The 18,356-nt window shown below is 50.0% G+C and overlaps 1 long non-coding RNA gene across 1 annotated transcript in view; it reads left to right on the forward strand.

Annotated features, from left to right (window-relative positions):
- The first annotated feature begins 3,943 nt into the window (after positions 1 to 3,943).
- The window catches only part of LOC136792780 (uncharacterized), a 223,557-nt gene continuing 209,144 nt past the window's right edge, over positions 3,944 to 18,356 (forward strand). Inside the window, exons 1-2 of the long non-coding RNA XR_010837182.1 lie at positions 3,944 to 4,262; positions 15,044 to 15,153. This is a non-coding gene — a long non-coding RNA (uncharacterized lncRNA). The remainder of the gene's footprint in view (positions 4,263 to 15,043; positions 15,154 to 18,356) is intronic.

The following is an 18,356-nucleotide window of genomic DNA, read 5'->3' on the forward strand; positions in this document are numbered from 1 at the left end:
ACCCTGCTACGTCGTGAACAGACGCCTTGTGATAGCTGACTAGGACCTTCCTAAAGGTTTCATTTTCTCTGTAAAGGAACAAGAAAAAAGTTCACATTCTCTGATCCCTCCCTTTAAATGTCAGAATAGCGAATTAGAAGGAGTCCCCAGGCCTAAAATCGGAAGCCCTCAAGCTGAGTCTCCATTTTGTGAGGCACTTAGTGAAGTACCTCTGGGGCTCAAGGCGGGTCGCTCAGTCCTGCTGTCTCGGGTGCACGTGGATGGCGTCAGGCACCGGGCCTGCACCTCCACCAACACCATCTCATTTAGCGCTAAAGCCACCAACCCCCTGCTGCCTTTTGCATAAACTAGGTAGATGGAGTCGGACTAGGTTAAGATGTAAAATACAGATTTACAAAATAATAAACGAAGAGATGCTCTTCCTCTGAGTACTTTCTGCCTGCCAGGCACTTAGCGCATGTGATGTGTGCTTTACGTCTATCATCTCATTTAATCCTGCAGTGACACCGTGGGCAGGTGCTGGTTGAGGCTGGGAAACCTTGGGTCACAAAGCCAATATGCGGTGGTGGCAGAGGTGGCCGTGGAAATATCACTATAAATCCCAAAACATCCGATTCCAAATCTAGAACGATACTTCTTCATCTTTTACCACATCTGTGCTTTAGCTTCTTAGAACTATCTTGAAGGACGTATTATTATTTCTTGGAGTGATGAAGAAACAAAGTAGCGAGTGATGAAGACATTCACGTTTCTAATCATTCTTCAGGCTTCATACTTTTACAGATACTTCAGAGTTTTCCTTCCACACGTAGCACAGAAGCCTGACTTCTGTACCTAGAATGTTCCTCTGCAGACTGTCTGCCCTTTACCGTGGGAGGTCACGCCTGTGTCTTCACCGGCTTTCTGGTCCATTTCCAATCCCGTTCCCCATCCTGTGGGCTACTGAAGAGTGGCTCCAGAACGTTCTCTTTACGCTATTCCAACCGTCAAAGGGACGAACAGATGCAACGCTCAGAATTCACGCCTGCGTCCGCTGTGGGGTGGTGCCCTCCTTGGTGAGAGCGTGTTTCCAACTTTGGAAAGAATCTGTTCATGTGGCTGCAATCTCATAGAGTATTCTGTTTGGATTTGCTTATAGTTGCTGTTGACGCTGTTATTTTCCCTCTAAGCGTTGAGGTTAAGAGAGACGAACCTTCAGGAGTTGACTTCACTGAAACATTTGAGCTACTTGGGCAGAAGAGAACCCACAGTCCAAAAATGAACATGGACTTCTGGAAACAGTGCATATTTTGCCATGATTTCACCTAATTTCTTGTTCCCCAGAAAGAACATATTCTCCAGATATCTATTATCAGAAGAAGAGAAAAAAAGACGTAATCCGACGTGGCTAAAGTTTGAGACAGACACTCAAGTAGGAGAAAATTAATTTTTAATAAGTGATTAAGGGACTAATACTAAGTGAGATGCTTTCTGTTGTTAGTCGTAAAACTTGGCTTTTCTTTTGTTACCTACGCTGACAGTTTAAGTAGTTTTTCCCCAAACTGCAAATTCTGTTGCTCCACGGGAAGGAATTGCCTACCTTCTTTTTTTCCCCTCCTCTAGGACATCAAGGGGCAGCTTAGACGTCTGGTCCTAGAGACTCTTCCCCACGAAGGGAAGGTGTCCCCCTGCTGGTGGGGGAGAGACCAGGAGGAGGGAGGGTGTCCAAGGTGTATGGAGAGGAGACAGGAGGAGGGCACATCCCCGCAGGGGCCTGAACGTGAGAGGCGACGTGGGCATGGTCTGGGCCCCTAGGACCAAGGAGCATGGGGCCCGAGCTCGCAGGAACAGGAGTAGAACCCGGGACTCCTCACGAGTTCTCCAGGCCCGTGGGGTCCAGTGGGACCAGAGGCAGTGCCTTGAAGACCAGTGACGCCACCAAAGCCCTGAGGACCAACCCTAGGTCACGGGGACTCCGCCTCCCAACATGAAGATATGAAGGATGCCTTCTTAGGGACGTGAGCAGGGCAGCAGCTCCAGGAGACACGCCCTGTAATCTGCGAGAGGCTGGGCACTGCTTAAAAAAGACTGTTTCAGTGGTCTGATTCAAAGGCCAGGCTAACGGCAGTGCTTTGCATTTTCAGGCACGTTTGAGTTCAATGCACAGCGGGTGAGATGTCTCAAGCCCATCACATCTGTTGACCCCAGGTGGGTCTCTGGGTGGCACATCAGCAGAGGGGACACGGACGCCCTTTGAGGTCTGTCCAAATCCCACCACAGGACACTTCTTTGCGTCTGCTCATACGTGGTCTGTGTTCCTGGGATCTGTTCAGAGCTTCCACTGGCGTGAAAACACCTGATGCTACATAAATCAGCATCTCCAAACTATGTTGGACGATCTGGAGGTCTGACTTGGAGACGTTTCTGAACGTTTCTGAGGAGTCGGGGAATCCCTTTTGGTGCCCGAAATGTTTCTCTGTGGATCCTCAAGGCCTTTACGACGGCGTGATTTAGCACGCTACTTCCTTTGTTTTCCTCTCACTCTCCACCCGCCTCCCCCAGTAATCACCCTAGACTTTGTATGGACTGTGCCTGCTTTCCCAGGGGCATCTCTTTCTGCAGGCTCTCAGATGAGAAGACGACTCGACTCACTGACATGAACGAACCTCAAACACCCGATTAAATGGCTCCAGGCACCTTCCGCCCCGGCCCCGCGAGGGCTCCGACCCTCACCCTGTCCTGCCCCTCTGAGCTCTGGGGTCAGGCGGAGCTGAGCCGCTGCAATGACAGAGGAGCACGTCTTGCTCTCTCTTGCTCAGCGCAGAGTCGGGGTGAGGTCTGCAGGTTTGGGCTCGGACGTGGCAGCCATCGGAGCTGGTGAGCTGGACGGAAAGGCCCGGGCACGGCCCTTCCCTCTCCATCCTGTTACCTGCAGCCCCGACCCTGCAGCGGGCAGACAGCAATAACCTATGGCCACGCACGGCTGTGGTAGCTCATTCTGGGAGGTATTGCCCAAGACGTCCGGTGGAATTGATTCACACAGGTCACTTGCAGGACCAACGTTTTTCTTCTTCTTCCATATGTCATACGATTTCCATGACTCCAGCATCTGGGAAGGTCTTTGTAGCTAACTGGGCGTCCCGGTGGACAGGAGGGCAGGGGGCGTTGTGAGAGGGAGTGAGAACAGATGGGGGTCTGCAGACGGAGCTTGAACTTGAGTGCTTCACGGTTCGCAGGGCTGAACACAGAGCCCCACGGGGCATGTTCCTGTAGGGAGCGAAACTGACAAGCTTCCCCGGGGCCGTGCGAGTTTCCCGTGTACTCGGCTGTCAGCGGTCTCCGTGCGGGGCTCACGGACACACTTGCTTCACCCTCCCGCCCCTTTGCCAAGGGCAAGGCTTCAGCCCGGCTTCCTTGAACCCGGGGTTGTGTGAAGGTGGCGATGCTATAAACAGGGAGAGAGGACTTGGCCTCGTTCTTGTTCTTTTTTAGCAGCGCTGTCTCTCCCCTGTAATTTCCCTTCTCCATTTAGGCAGCGCTGCAGCCACAGGAAGCCATGCTCGCCCGGCCAGCGGACCCGGACCCCGGCCATCTGAAGCCTTCTGGTGTTTTGCAGAGATGTCATCTCATCCCACAAATGTCGCCTTCTGTGAAGGGCCAGGCCGTCTGACACACGAGATGGGCCAAGCTGGGACTGGCATGTGGGGTGCGTCAACTGGAGCAGGGAGGGTCCACCCCCCGCTCCTTCTCAGACGTCACAGAACTGCAAGTGAGACGAGACAGCCGGGCTCTAAATTTACCCCGCCTGAGTGACCCCAGCAGCCCCAGGGCAGTCTTTTCTCTCGTGAAGGAGGCCGCTCCCTGCCTTGGTGATTTGCCTTTAGATGTCAGATAAGGTGGGGGGTTGACTTCCGGCCTTTCACGACGGTGTCGTGCGGTGTCGTGCGGTGTCGTGCGGTGCGGTGCGGTGCGGTGCTGTGTTGTGTCTCCCCGCCTGGCTGTCAGGGTCCAGCGCCAGACCGTCCCTAGAAAGAGGACAGCTATTCTTCTAACACTTTCTCCCCGGGTTGACTTCCCGCTCGTTAAGGAGGCGACAGCTGTGACCGTGCGGTTTCTTCGTCCAGCGGTCAGCAGCGGGGAGGCTCGGGGACAGGGTGCTCTCCCTCGTCTCCCCAAGAGCCCAAGTTATCGTGTTCAGAACAGAAGAGGCACACGGACCCCAAGAGAGCACAGATGGTGGGTGCGGTTTGCCTGATTCCCTGGGGCCGGAAGTGCGCGCACACGTGAGTCAGATGAGAACGGCGAAAAGCCGTGCAGTCGCCCGAGGGGTGGGTTCTGTAGGGTGTCACGTGTACAGATCCCCCCAAAGGGGCGACACCAGACATGCTGAAAATCAGCCCGATGGCACCACCAGCGAGGTGGAGTCTGGCTCCCTGAGAGGCGATACGGCTGTGCACACCAAGGATGGTGACACGGTGACATCGGCCACCAGCTTTGGCTCCAGTGCTCCCGCAGAGCCCCGCAGCTGCCTCGGGACTGGGTTAAAAGTCTCGTTTTCAGAGGGTACCTTTGGGGCCAACACTGATCAAGGCCTCACCATCAGTAAAATAGGGATGACAGCGTTTGCCTCACACATTTATTGTGGAAGTAAAGTCTGAAAACTAAGTGCGTCATAAACGGCAGCTGCTATTATGCTTATTCCACATTCCTCGGATCGGAATGCATTAACTAAGTTTTTCATTTTTCAGTTAGCGTTGATACTTTTATGTTGCATGTTTGAGGTGCAGCTGTCTCATTTCCAACACTGAAAGGATAACACACAATTGCGAGCATCAGGTTGAGGGTTGCCAGGTCAAATGCAGGGCACCCAGTTAAATTTGATTTTTGGTTAAAGAACAGAACATTGTTTAGTATAAGTATGTCCCCAAGATTGCATGGGATATACTTATACTGAGGAATTATCCATTGTTTTTCTGGATTTCAGTTTTACCTGGATTTTTTTTTTCTTTTGTTTTTGCGGTACGCGGGCCTCACACTGCTGTGGCCTCTCCCGTTGCGGAGCACAGGCTCCGGACGCGCGGGCTCAGCGGCCATGGCTCACGGGCCCAGCCGCTCCGCGGCACGTGGGATCCCCCCGGACCGGGGCACGAACCCGCGTCCCCCGCATCGGCAGGCGGACTCCCAACCACTGCGCCACCAGGGAAGCCCCTACCTGGATTTTTATTTGCTAAATTTGGCAACTCCGGTCAGGTCAGATGAAGCACCGGTTAGTTTGGGAGTGATTGACGTGTCTTAGGAAGGCACACCGCTCAGCACGTAGAATGTTCCCGAATCCAGAGCTCAGATACAGCCCTGGAGGGGTGAGCATGACCATGAACCCGCAAAGCCAGACCAGGGCACTTGATAGCCTGCTGGGCTCCAGGACTCTCTGTGCTGTTTCCTCCAAGTAACTTGATTTTATTTGTAACTAAACAGTCTGCAGCCAGGCAGGAGTGGTGGAGTCCATAAATGACCGGCTTCCATGAGGTCTGGATGACGTACCCAAACCCCATGGGTTCGCCAAGGAAAGCAGGTCAGGAGGCAGAGTCAGGGTTAAAACTCAGGCTACTCTGATTCCAGAAGCCTTGCTCCAGATACCTGGGGAGAGATGTCTCAGAGCCTGGGGCTAAGTGACCGTGTGAGATGCAGAAAATGAGTCCCTCTCACATGATGCTCTTTGAAAAATGGAGCACTTTGGTGGTGGATCTGTGTGGCTGTGTAATTGTTTGTAGCTTTTTCATGTCTCTTATGTAACTCCAGGTAACACCTGGTGGCCAGAGAAACGCTTGTTGCAATATCCAAAACGTCCAAGAAACGTTTACTAAGAGTTTTTGTCGGAACATATCTGTAACAATGAGATTTGCCCGATGGGGTGTCGTTCTGGTTGTGCTGGGTACAAAAGTCAGTGCTGCTCACCTAAGATTTAACACATTCGTACAAATAACAAATTGTTAGGTCTCTGAAAGAAAAATAGTCTGGTTTCTTACATGGGCTTACCCAGGTAGCCACTGGACCTGGCAATGCAAGGGTGGTTGAAAATTTTATGGCCAATGAACAACAGAGCATTTGAACATAGGAGGCAATGATGTGGGAAACAGAAGAAAATGGGACCTGTTGAAGGAGAATCCGGATGTCATCATTAGGATCCTACAAATGATCCCCCAGACAGGTTGAGGGAAAAATCTAGAATAAAAAACTAAAATTGAGAGAAGGCTGACTTACATCAAATAGTGATTTTAGCTCCAGGTTTTCAAATATTCTGTTTCATATCTCAAATCGAATTGAAGTTTCCACTTTATAGTTTCTGGTGAAAAGAATAACCGACCAGTCATGTTCCGCAGTGCAGCACACAAGCTCCTGCATCCGGAAGTCTGGTGTCTCACTCTCCTCTGTCGACCTGGACACCCTTGACTTAATGGGGCAGCTATTTTGTCTTCGAGGCAGAAGGACTTCACATCGTCTACATGTCCTTTGGCTGCTGTTCTTGGTGCAGTGGTTTCCAACAGTCATGTCTGGGAAACGTGAGGACGCTGGCGGTCCTGCCCATTCACTGAAGCCAACGCTGGTTCCAATGGCTGCCCAAGTCAGGGTGGTCTTCACGGTGTGACGGAGGACAGGACAAAACCCCCGTGATGTGCCTTGGACCCCCAGTGATCAATTTCACTATTCGAACACTTAGCCAGGAATTCTTTCATCTATTTCTTCCACAGATATTCCCTAAGCACCTACTAGGTGCCATGCCTGTGTCAGGCACTAGGAAATGAGGAAGAAGACAGGCCTTTAACCAGCCTCCTAAGAGCTGGATGTTTGTCAGAGAAGACAGACGGTTATTGGTAAACAAACGACAGTAAAGGGAAACCATGAGGCTCTGCATTGGGTGGGAGGGGGGGGGTTCTGTTAGAATCTGGTGGCCAGAGACAGCTTGCTGCTGGAACTCCAGGATTTGAAACATCTCTGAAAGGCTTTGGATCCATCTCTGCGCTACACATGCTCTCCGAATTCTTTCCTCCTGAGTGGCAGCTGACACTTGACTTAGTGAAAAGCAGGTAACTGGCTGTTCGGTGAGGTGAAAGGTCACCCGCTCTTGGTTGCCTTCAGGCCTACAGCAAACCACCCTCGCTGATAAAATGGGTGCTGGCGGCAGTTACCGTAGGAACAGCTCACAGAGCTTTTCATCTTCGAGGCAGTATCCCGATGAGAAGGTAACTTTGTCTTTTATTCACCGGAAGGAGAGGGGGAATTTCACACTGCTTCTGTGGTACAGCTGCCCAAGGGGCCTCTTTCCTGCTTCCCTCAATTTCCCTTTGTCTCTGATTCTGAGAAAAAGCCCCCAGCTCCCCTACCTTTATTCTTCCGAAGAATTTTTCACCATTTTTATTTTATCACGGGTGTTCCAGGTTCAGAACCCTAACATTTTGGAAAACAAACTGTATTCAATGGCTGGAAAAGTCTGGGTCTTCCCAGATGAAAGGAACGGAGAGCCTTCATTGTTCAAGTCAATAACTCCTGAGCTTGGTCTCGGGACAGGATGTGCATTTCTCTCCAAACTCCGGAAAGCGCTTGAGGAACTTCTGACAAGCAGCAGGTGTGCACGAATCCCTTCAATTCTGGAGGACAGGCCCCCCCCCCCCGGGTGAGGGGTGCTTTCTGCAGTGCGTTAAGGGGGTTGAACATTTTCTTCTAACCCTACAGGCCAAATCAAGGAACTTTCCCCATTTCTCAGGCTCTTGTCACCTCCTCTCATCAGACAAAAAAGCTACTTTTTCTTGGAATTCTGGTGATGGTCCACGCTCCTCAACAATTTTGACCGTTTTCAGCTGCTGCTGCTGCTGCTTCTACAAGGCAGGAAAATGGAAACTCTCACAAGCAGCTCCCCCCCAGCCAGCTGCAACACACATATGTACACACACATTCACACACGCACACAACACACATATGCGCACACTCACACGTGCACGCATACACTCAGCACACGTGCACACTTGTGCACACACGCACGCGCTCAGCACACGCACACACTCAATACACATAGGCGCACACTCACATGCACACATATAGGCGCACACATATACATGCAGACACACACACAGAGCCTGATGTAATGAAAATCCCAAGGCTTCTCGCAAGCAAGGAGGGATCTCAGGTCACGGGCTTACTTTAAAACATGAACGACTGTAATTTGTAGTATCTTGTACACAGCGAAGAAACGTTTTTTTATTTTTAAATCTTCAAATATCTTCCTCCCAGCAAACTCCAAACAATGTCATTTTTCTCTCTTCACCGTGGGGCCAGCAGAACCAACATCACAACCATTTCACAGTTGGGGAAACTTGCCCAGAAGCTGGTGGCTTACCCTGGTGCTGTGTTGGTGGTAGTGTCAGGATCCGGGTTTCTAACCCAGTGGTCGGTTCCAGCAGGATCTGCGGCTTCCCTCGGTGTTAAGTTATGCTTTATTTGGGGAGACGTTCAAGTTCCCCAATACCACATGATTTTAGAAATCTAGACCAAAGAGCTCACCAGGCCATTTATTGTTTTGACCTCTTGAATTCCAAGCCTCTTGTTTTTTTATTCGGTCACAGAATCCAGGTGTTTCAGGGCTGGAGTTCAACCTAGGATTCAGATACTGTAACTCTCTGAGTCCCATCACTGAGATCTTCCAAAAACTATGACAGGAAATGTTTGTTGGGGGGAGGACTTAGAGTGACGTGCGGATTTCTGTGCTGGACAACTTTTGTGCTTTTCCACGCTGTGAAGTCTTGGCCTCAGCACACAAGCCACCCCGTGGAACTACTGTGTCATGCTCATGACTAGCTGTTTTTTTTCCCCCCCTAAATTAGTGATTCATAATTTATATTGGTCTTGCGAATACACATTCTCAGATTGTGGTGACATCCACAAACCATTTGACTGAATTCAGTAAAAATAAAGGAAAAGAAACCCCAAAGGACGAAAAGGACAGCTGAACTCCATCAAGCGCTGATCTGTGTGGACGTGATCACAGAGAGCTACTTTGTGCTTCCCCCTTTCTGGCCATCATTTCAATGTCATAAAGACCAGTGATTTAATTATCCAAGTGGACCCTTGTGTCCCATCTCTTTGCCCTACAAAATGTGCTTGTCATGAAAGGGCACTTAGTTTTTAGCACGATTAAAATACTAAACACTTGAACGAAACATTTTCCTGAGGGTTTATCTCTTACAAAAAAAATTCAGTTTCCTAGACACTGGAGCGCCTGTTTCATTAACGATCATAAGTAGTTTACAATTTAAGAAGAAAAGGTAGTGACTTACTCTGGCTTTGAAAGGGTTTTGCGCTGCAGCTTGTTATTGGCTGTGGGTCGCTGAGGTCAAAGGTCAGAACTTGGCAGATGCTGGTGGTGAAGCTCTCGGCCTCTGCCTCCTGGTTTGTGGACGTGACGGTGCAGGAAGGGAGAAGGGGACGGGTGGTGACCCGCGAGTGACCAGACCTCTCTGCCCAAGGATGGCTGTCCCTCCCCTTTCACCGAAGCTTCCAGGAGTGTGCATTTTGATTTTAGGGCAAGGGTTTCATTTACTCACGGGGCACAGAGGAGGACCCCAAACTCTGGACCGCTGTCTGGAAGCTCTGATGCTGTGCAGCCCTGAGGGCACGCTTCACCTTTTCTGGAGAGAAAGTTGTCTTTCGTGCCACCTTGCTGGGCAATTTGTGAAAGACAAAAATAAGCAAGGCTGCTAACTTCTCCGCGCCGTCCGGCGGCAGCTGGAAGTTTCCCCGCCAGAGGGTGGGGCGCCCGACGGGGCTTTGAAGACACTCTCGCGAGAGGCGTCGGGCCGCACGGGGGGGGGCTGCGCCTCCAGTCGGGGCCCGTCTCTCTGCTTGTGTTTCTCTTTCATCCCCGGGGTATCTTCTCCCTGCAGTGTGGACGGAGGCCACTGCCCACAATGAGCCCCTTGTCTCCCCCGAGGGCTCCCTCCCAGCTCCAGGTGACGGGAGGGGCTTTACCCTCAGTTCAAGGGCAGCAAAACTCAACACTCGCCCAGAGAAACCGCTGAACTCGAAATCAGTTATCAGACACTCTCCTCTCCGGCGATAAAAGGATGGAGAGGAGCCGCCTCGCCTCTCACTAAATAACCGTGGAAAACTGCAGAGAAGGCGCTGACTTTTCTTTCCCTCTCCCAGGTTTACAGCTCAAGGCTCAGATCTTGGTAAAGATCCACCAGGTGAAATTTCGTTTTCCTGGGCTGATTGGTGAACTTCCTGAAAGTCTAAACAAGGATGACTATTTTTTCAGAATGTTCTAAAGTTTTAAAAAAGTTCAGCTTGATAATTTACAAAGAGGGACAACTCAGACAGCCTGCTGTTTCTGGGATCACACGCGCACTGCTCCATGAGCCCTGACCTCACCCCGATATTAGCTCCGGGGGCATTGGCTTCCTTCCCACATCTGGCTCAGCATCTCCCCTGACCCTCAGCCTCCTCCTTCCACTTTCCTTTCACGCTCCAGGGGCCTCTCGAGCTGTCACGTGCGGTGGCTCCTGAACCCGTGCCCATGGTGCTGAGTCATAAGGACACAGGTAGCAGATCCAAGGACCCCGTGACACCCGTACTTGCAGCGGACAATTTTCAGGAACTTGAATTTTAAGGCTAATAAAAAATAGAGTAAGAATCTTTAAAATAATACAGTAGCGTCAATAATTTGTGTATTTCCTGCTAACTGTGTCTGATGATTTGGGGTCCGTGTTGAACCGGGGCTGAGCCTAGGAGCGTGTGTCCAGAAGGTCACCCCAAAGAAGGGACCTCCAGGCTGAGATGTGAAGGGAGGCTGAGGGTTCACTGGGCGAGGCTCGGGAAGAACAGGGCAGGGCCTGGGGGTGGAGGGGGCACCGCCCATCCGAGGACCCAGAGGACACACGGGAGGGATGCGGAGAGGCTGGGAGTAGTCGCCTTGAGGAGGAGCCTGATCCCTCAGGGCCCTGGAGGCCCCAGGAAGGAGTCTGAACTTGGTCCTCAGAGCACAAAGGAGTCTGTGCCTGGTCTCAGTTCCCAGCTTGGAGCCCCAGGTTACTAGATAAAGGAGTACTGGACAAGTGTTCTTCCTGCGTGAACACAGGAAGGGGGGTGGTATCCCTTTGAAGTTTACCTAACGGGGTGAGGGCCGGCGGACAGTTTGGTGTCCTGAGGTCTCAGACACACCACACACTCAGCGTTCAAATCGGTGCTTCAGTTGGGCGTGGAAATAAACGGACTGACGCACAGACTTGACTGGGGCCGAGGCCCCACTGCCTCTGGTTCCTGGTCTCGGCCGCAAGCAGCTCAGGGTCTGGGCTGGGGTGTCCCAAGAGGTCCTACGCGCTCTGGATTGCGATGTTTGAGTGATAAATGGTAACGGCTTCACGCAGGAATGTCAGGAAAGTTTGCGTAGATGTTGACTTTTTTCAAGAAATGTTAGAACCTGAGTAGAAGGGATTTTTTCGAAGGCTGCTGGGTTTTAAAAAGCAAGGAGATGGGGCCTCCCTGGTGGCGCAGTGGTCGAGAGTCCGCCTGCCGATGCGGGGGATGCGGGTTCGTGCCCCGGTCCGGGAGGATCCCACGTGCCGCGGAGCGGCTGGGCCCGTGAGCCGTGGCCGCTGAGCCTGCGCGTCCGGAGCCTGTGCTCCGCAATGGGAGACGCCACGACAGTGAGAGGCCCGCATACCGCAAAAAAGTAAAAATAAAAATTAAAAAAAGCAAGGAGATGAAGAATGTCCTGTGCGTGGACACAAATTAAAGATACATGAACAGTACATATAAACCACGTAAGGGGCTCTAACATACGCAAAGAAAGCATTTTAAAAACACTTTTTGGAACAAGAATTTCTGAGCCATAGAACTTTCATGCAGTTCTGCACCCAAAAGGCATGTCTTTTTTTTTTTTTTTTAACCAGCATTATGTGACAATCTTTATTTCGACAAATAAGTGCACTATAAAAAAATTTGACCTGAAATGTAAAAAAAAGCAGCTAAAAATAAATATGTTTACACATTATTGTAGAAATAATACAAAAGAGTGTTAAAATTCTCAGTGAGGAAAAACCAAAACATGTCCAATTGTGTAAAGGCTCTTCCCTTGCCAGAAATGGGAATAAAACTGAGGACCCAGTTTGGTTTCACTGCTGAAAAATGTACCAAATAACTTAGAAAAACCAGTCGAGGTCAAACGTGGTTTGACCCAATGTTGAGTCTCCAGTGTCGGAAACAAAAGATTTGTTTTTTTCCGGCATCAGAGAAATCAGATCAGAATCCCAGCCACACAGCGGGTCCAGGACCTGCACGTGTCAACCTGAGCGGTTCTTATGGGAAGGGGAGGGGCGAGCTGAGACGGAGTGTGGACCAGCCCCTTCGAGGGGAGGGGCCACGAAGACCCACGCCCCCCAAACCGGAAGAAAAGCCAACGGCCCAAAGGACAGGGCAACGATGAAATAGTAACCTTCTCCTACGGGTGGTTTCCAGATCCAAGTCCATCTGTGAAGAGTCAGATGGAGGGTTGAATGTGCTGAAATGTGTTTGGACTGCAAATCGGTACCAGTAATCGTCTGGAATTGTCAGCCTCGATTACCTGGGTCGTCTCCTCAATTTTCTGCCCCCCTTTTCAGGACAGGTCTATCTGAGCAGCTCATTCAGGGTTCGTACGGCCTCACCGTCACCAGGAACAATACTGAAATGCCTCTGTTAAGCCAAGAGGAAACGGTCTGATGCCATCCTTCTCTGCTGAGGTTCGGAAACCAAACGCGATAGGTTAAGTGGTAGAAGATACACACATGGTTGTATAATAAGCAGCAGATTGTTAGAAGCGCGTGGGGTAAACATTTAACGTATGCGCCCAGGCCGAGGGTCAGGTCAGACACCTCTGGAGTGGGTCCAGTTGCAGGGTCGTTGTGTTTGGCCAAGGGTGGGGTTAACGTAATTGCCATCTTCTGAGCAGCCTGGGAGGAAGCCGGAGGAAGCGTGCTCTCAGGAGGCTACTGTGGTAGCGCGTGGGCCAGTGCCCTGAGCGGAACTTGCGTCTCTAGGATGCGAGCTTCTCCTCTTGCGAGGGAACCTCGCCAGGTCCACTTGAGGGAAACACGGAGGCTACGCGGGTGGGTGCGTGTCTCTCCGGCGGTTCCTGTGTTTGGGGTCACAGGTCTCTTAGAGAAACTAATAGAAACAATGATTGTCTCTTCGGAAGACACACGTGCCGAACATGGACACGCACGTCTGCGCGTCTAATTCGGGGACTCGGCAGTGCGTGGTGCGGTCTGTGCGGGCAGCTGCTCTGCCTGCAGCCAGCGTCATACCCCGCGCGTAGGAGAGGCTCAACTGTGTCCACTAAACAGGTAGAGTGAATTCAGCAAAACAGAGGTCTACTGAAGGCCTCCACGTGTCAGGAACAGGTCAGGTGAGATGGTCCACAGCTGATACGGTGATACACGAGGTGGTGACGAGTACCAAGGGGGAACGAAGCAGGAGAGGGGCCTGGGCAGCCCGGGGGCGTGGGCGGGACGGCCACTGTAAGTGGTGGCTGGAGAGAACCGCTCTGCGAAGGTGACCCCCGAGGACGGGCCTGCGGGAAGTGAGGACACGGCCCTCGGCGCCTCGTGAGCGGCTGGATGGAGGCGGGGGACAGGAGCTGGGGTTTGCTGGGCGACCGCGTGATGGGCTCTGCCACAGCCACCAAAGGCACCAGCCAGCGCCCCAGGGAGCCTCCACCCAGAGTTCCAGACGGGGGTGCCTGGGAGTGGGGGTGCGTGGAAGCATCGCCAAACCTCTAGGCCTAGTGAGTCCTGCAAACAAGCTCAACTTCGGAAATAAATAGCAGCGGACGTGGCCTGTCGCCTTGGAGGTGTTTTTGATTCCTTGGGACAGCCTCAGACGGACGAGCGAAGAGGATGCAGCACCAGATTCAGGAATCGTGCGCTCGGTTGACCGCGTCAGCTGCCCCGCCTGTTTTGCTCCTTGACTTTCTCTCAGCTGCAGTGGAAAATGGACAACGTTTGGGAAATCTGTGTCATGTTAGCGATTGTAAAGAGAGACGCGTGGATCAGGATGAACCCTGGGTAATCAACTCGGGAAATATTTAGCAGTAAAGTTAGTTTCACCTAACTCACCTAACTCTAATATGTTTGCATTTCCTTTTTACTTCTGGAACAGAATCATTTGAAAAGCTTGCATGGGCACTTTGGAACGCCGCTAGAACTAGAAGAAAGGACTTCAATATCAGGATGCTTTGTCGTATTACTGGCAAATCTTGGGCGTGTCAGAAATAATGTATAAAGGTGTTTTCCTAAGAGCTTTACACCCGTGACCCACAACTTTCAACATCATTGGCTGAGACATGACGCCAAGGACTGAATCCAAACAAATTGCATTTGACACGAGTTTTACGGAGAAGAGGCATAGAGACAAAATGCTCAAGCCCTATGTACTTTAATACTTAAAACAGTGTATTGTCTAAAAAAGAAAATGAATGTTTGGCTGTCTTTGCTAAGTGTAGGTTTCTAGTGAAGTGTTTATTTAAGAAATAGTTATCAAGCACCTACAGTGTAGAAGTTTCTGTTTAGATACTGATGTATGAGGAAGTTGCTTAGATGACTTTTTAAGAGTTTCTTTGAGAGTCCTTTTCCCCATGTATAACTCCATCTCATTTTTAAAAGCAAAGCTGCAATCGTGATACTCTCATTCACTGACTCAGGGGTTTCCAGACTTTCTTGGTTCCCGGCACCCTTAGAGTTTCACTCATTTTTTCACGGCACACTCCTCTGGGCCCAAAGAAATGCCTGACGGTTCTGTTTGCTAAGTAGTTAGGTCCAAATAACCTAAGTATTTAGGTCCTAAAAGTAGCCGTTTGCAAAAATACTGCACATAAATCGCAAGAAGGAAAAATTCTTTTATTTCATTCTTAAACAGCCCCAGTTAGCTGCTAATGGCACTGTGCAGCCTCTCAGACTTGGAATCACACTGGCCTCTACCAGTCTTATTTCCTATCTGTGTGGATTTTCATAGTGTACTTGCTTTTTTATCTCCGCAGTTGAAACCCAGCTTCGCAAAGATACAACACGTTGAAAGAAACGTGGTGTGACTTCACGCTGAAACTGTGAACTCCCCCTTGGACTGGAGGTTTATGCAGCGTCCAAACAGGTCAGTACCGCCCTGTGTTTCTTCCTCAAAAAATTAAATCTCCCACGATGTCCCTGATGATATTGGCATCTTGGGGAACGACGTTTGGGAACCATGTGCTTACATTTGTTCTACTTACGTCTAACGGAGCATTTCTTTAATGTGTGATTCAATGTAACAACTTCTGAAGCAATAATAATACCGAAGGCTACGTTCCACTAGGACAGCATCTCCGGGGCACTGTTGGGAAAGCCAGGTGTCTCCTGGCAGGGCTGTTCCACAGAACTTTCTGTGAGGGTGCATTGTTCTCCGTGTGTGCCCTCCAGGACCACGGGCCTGCTCATTGCAGCCCCCCAGAACTTGAAACGTGCACGTTGTGACTGAAGAACAGAAGTTGTGTTTTACTGACCTTAATTAAATAATTAATTGATTTTTATTTCTTTTTAAAAATCCCTTTATGTTATTGGTTTTATTTTTATTAGAGTGTAGTTGACTTACAGTGTTGTGTTAGTTTCTGCTGTACAGCAAAGTGAATCAGTTAGACATATACGTATAGGCACTCTTTTTTTAGGTTCCTTTCCCCTATAGGCCACAACAGAGTATCGAGTGGAGTTCCCTGTGCTCTACAGTAGGTCCTTATTAGTTTTCTATTTTATATATAGTAGTGTGCATATGTCGATCCCAATCTCCCAATTCATCCCTCCACCCCTCCACCCTCTGGTAGCCATAAGTTTGTTTTCTGCATCTGTGACTCTCAGCCATAGAAAAGAATGAAATAACGCCATTTGCAGCAACATGGATGCAATTAGAGATCATCACACTAAGTGAAGTAAGTCAGAAAGAGAAAGACAGAGATCATATATCGCTTATATGTGGAATCTAAAAAATGATAGAAATGAACTTATTTACAAAACAAAGAGTCACAGACGTAGAAGACTGATTAATTTAAATTTAAATAATCACACATAGCTGGTGGCTAAGATATTGGACACTGCAGTGAAACTGTCTCAGGCTTTAGTTTCTTGGTACGATGTAAGGTGAAATATGTCCTACCTTAAAGATATTTTATTTATATTAAATTCATAAAGTTATTGCTGAATGAACCAAGGTTGCATTTATTTATTATATGCATTCAGAATGCATGTGTGAAAGCTGGCATTGGGCTCACTGAGAATCACTGAAAAAGGCAATCATTTTAATTCTTGTAGGATTTAGGAAGATGTAACCAGAGTCATCTACCACGTACAAAGGGGGATCGCACCCCTTGCTTCTTCTTGGCTGTTTCCATAACCTGGCTTTAAATCTGAAAACCTTACTAGGTTTACCCTAGAGTTTAGATAGACATACCTTGGCATGTTCACAGAATTACTGATCATTGCTTTTTTTAAAACTTTTTTAAAAAATAAATTTATTCATTTTTGGCTGCACTGGGTCTTTGTTGCTGCGCGTGGGCTTTCTGCAGTTGCTGTGAGCGGGGGCTACTCTTCGTTGTGGTGCATGAGCTTCTCACTGTGGTGGCTTCTCTTGTTGCGGAGCACGGGCTCTAGGCGAGCGGGCTTCAGTAGTTGTGGCTCACGGGCTCTAGAGTGCAGGCTCAGTAGTTGTGGCGCACAGGCTTAGTTACTCCGTGGCGTGTGGGATCTTCCTGGACCCGGGCTCGAACCCGTGTCCCCTGCATTAGCAGGCGGATTCTGAACCACTGCGCCACCAGGGAAGTCCTGATAATTGCTCTTATTGAGGAATGTTCACGTTTAAATTTTTAATTCTTAATTTTTGTTCTGCCTTATACTTGTAGAATTACGTTTGGAATATGTCACTTTTTTCTCCTTCGTGGGCTCTTTGGAGTCTTTCATCTTATATTTTGACTTGTGTGTGTTTTGCTTCTTTTCTTTTGACCTTCTCTCTCTCTTGTGCCTTCCTACCCGGCCCCTGCCTGCCCCGTCGCCACCCCTGAACAGTCATAGTTGTCTACTGCTAGGTAAAACAAAACAAAACACAAAACTTAACTTTTTAAAGCAATACCGTTTCACGACTTCTCATGATTCTGGGGTTCTCTGGGGCTCTGCTGGTCCCTCGATTCTGCGCCACCCCCCATCCTGCTGAGGGCTCAGTCGGCCTCTTACCCTCTGAGGCTTCTCTCCAACCCTGGGAGCCAGTGTTTCAAAATCCAGCCGAGTTTCTTACCTGGTGGCTAAGTTCTAACGTTGCAAAGCAGAAGCTGCCAGATCTTCCTAACACATAGTCCCAGGACAGGTGCAGTGTCACCTCCACCCTTCCCTTTGGTTGTGAGAAGTCAAAAGGCCAGCTCAGCATCAGGGGGCCGGGCAGTGGATCCCACCTCTTGCTGGGAGGCTACAGAGATTATAACCAGCTTCGGTCCCTCACAACAGCTAAGCCACTTTTCTTTTCTTTTCTGTTCATTAATACTTGGAGGTTTGGTGAGATCCATTTGTCGGACAGAGGGAGAGACTGAATGTTAATTTAGAAGTGAAGGACTATTTATAACCCTACAAACCTACCAAGAAAGAAAAGGAAAAGGGAGAAAATTCTCAGATAAGGATGACTATTACATTAGATAATCTGAACTTAAAATTTCTGGTTGTATGCAATTCACATCCCAATTTGTTCCCTTCTTTTTGTGTATCCACGGCTCATTTCCTACTGTCAGACAGACTCCTAACATATAAACGGGGAACGCTTCTCTACTTCAAGTAACAGAAAAGCGCATTAGAGTGACTTAAATGAATAGGGGCTTTTCTCATGAAACAAGAGCCCGGAGGTCAGTGGCTGCTGGCATTTGGTCAGCAGCTCAGTGACATTAGGGCCAGTGATGAGTTAATTTCTGTGGCCTTTCTGCTCCTGGCTGCCAGAAGGCTGCTGCACATTCGGCCACCGTGTCCACATCCTGGCGGAAGGAAGGGATGGAGTCAGGGAGAGGGCTAGGACCCACCCGCAAAGCACAAGCACCCCCAGGACGCAGGGGAGACCAGGCTTCTGTCTCACCCAGCTGACCGTCGTCGCAGGGCCCCTCCCAGCTGGGACGAGGTTTCAGAGGAGGAAGGGTTATGAACGGAGGTGGGGCGTACAGGCCACCGCCTGGGGACGGCCCCAGCGACGCCGCGTCCCGGCGCTCAGGGCGACGTGGCCCCTTTCTGCCCAGTGTGCAGTGGACCGAGTGAGCGGCCACTAGTGGGCGGGCCGTGGACACAGGAACGCAGGCCACC

The sequence above is a fragment of the Kogia breviceps genome, chromosome 16 (genome assembly GCF_026419965.1).
Source record: "Kogia breviceps isolate mKogBre1 chromosome 16, mKogBre1 haplotype 1, whole genome shotgun sequence".
Classification (NCBI taxonomy): Eukaryota; Metazoa; Chordata; class Mammalia; order Artiodactyla; family Physeteridae; genus Kogia; species Kogia breviceps.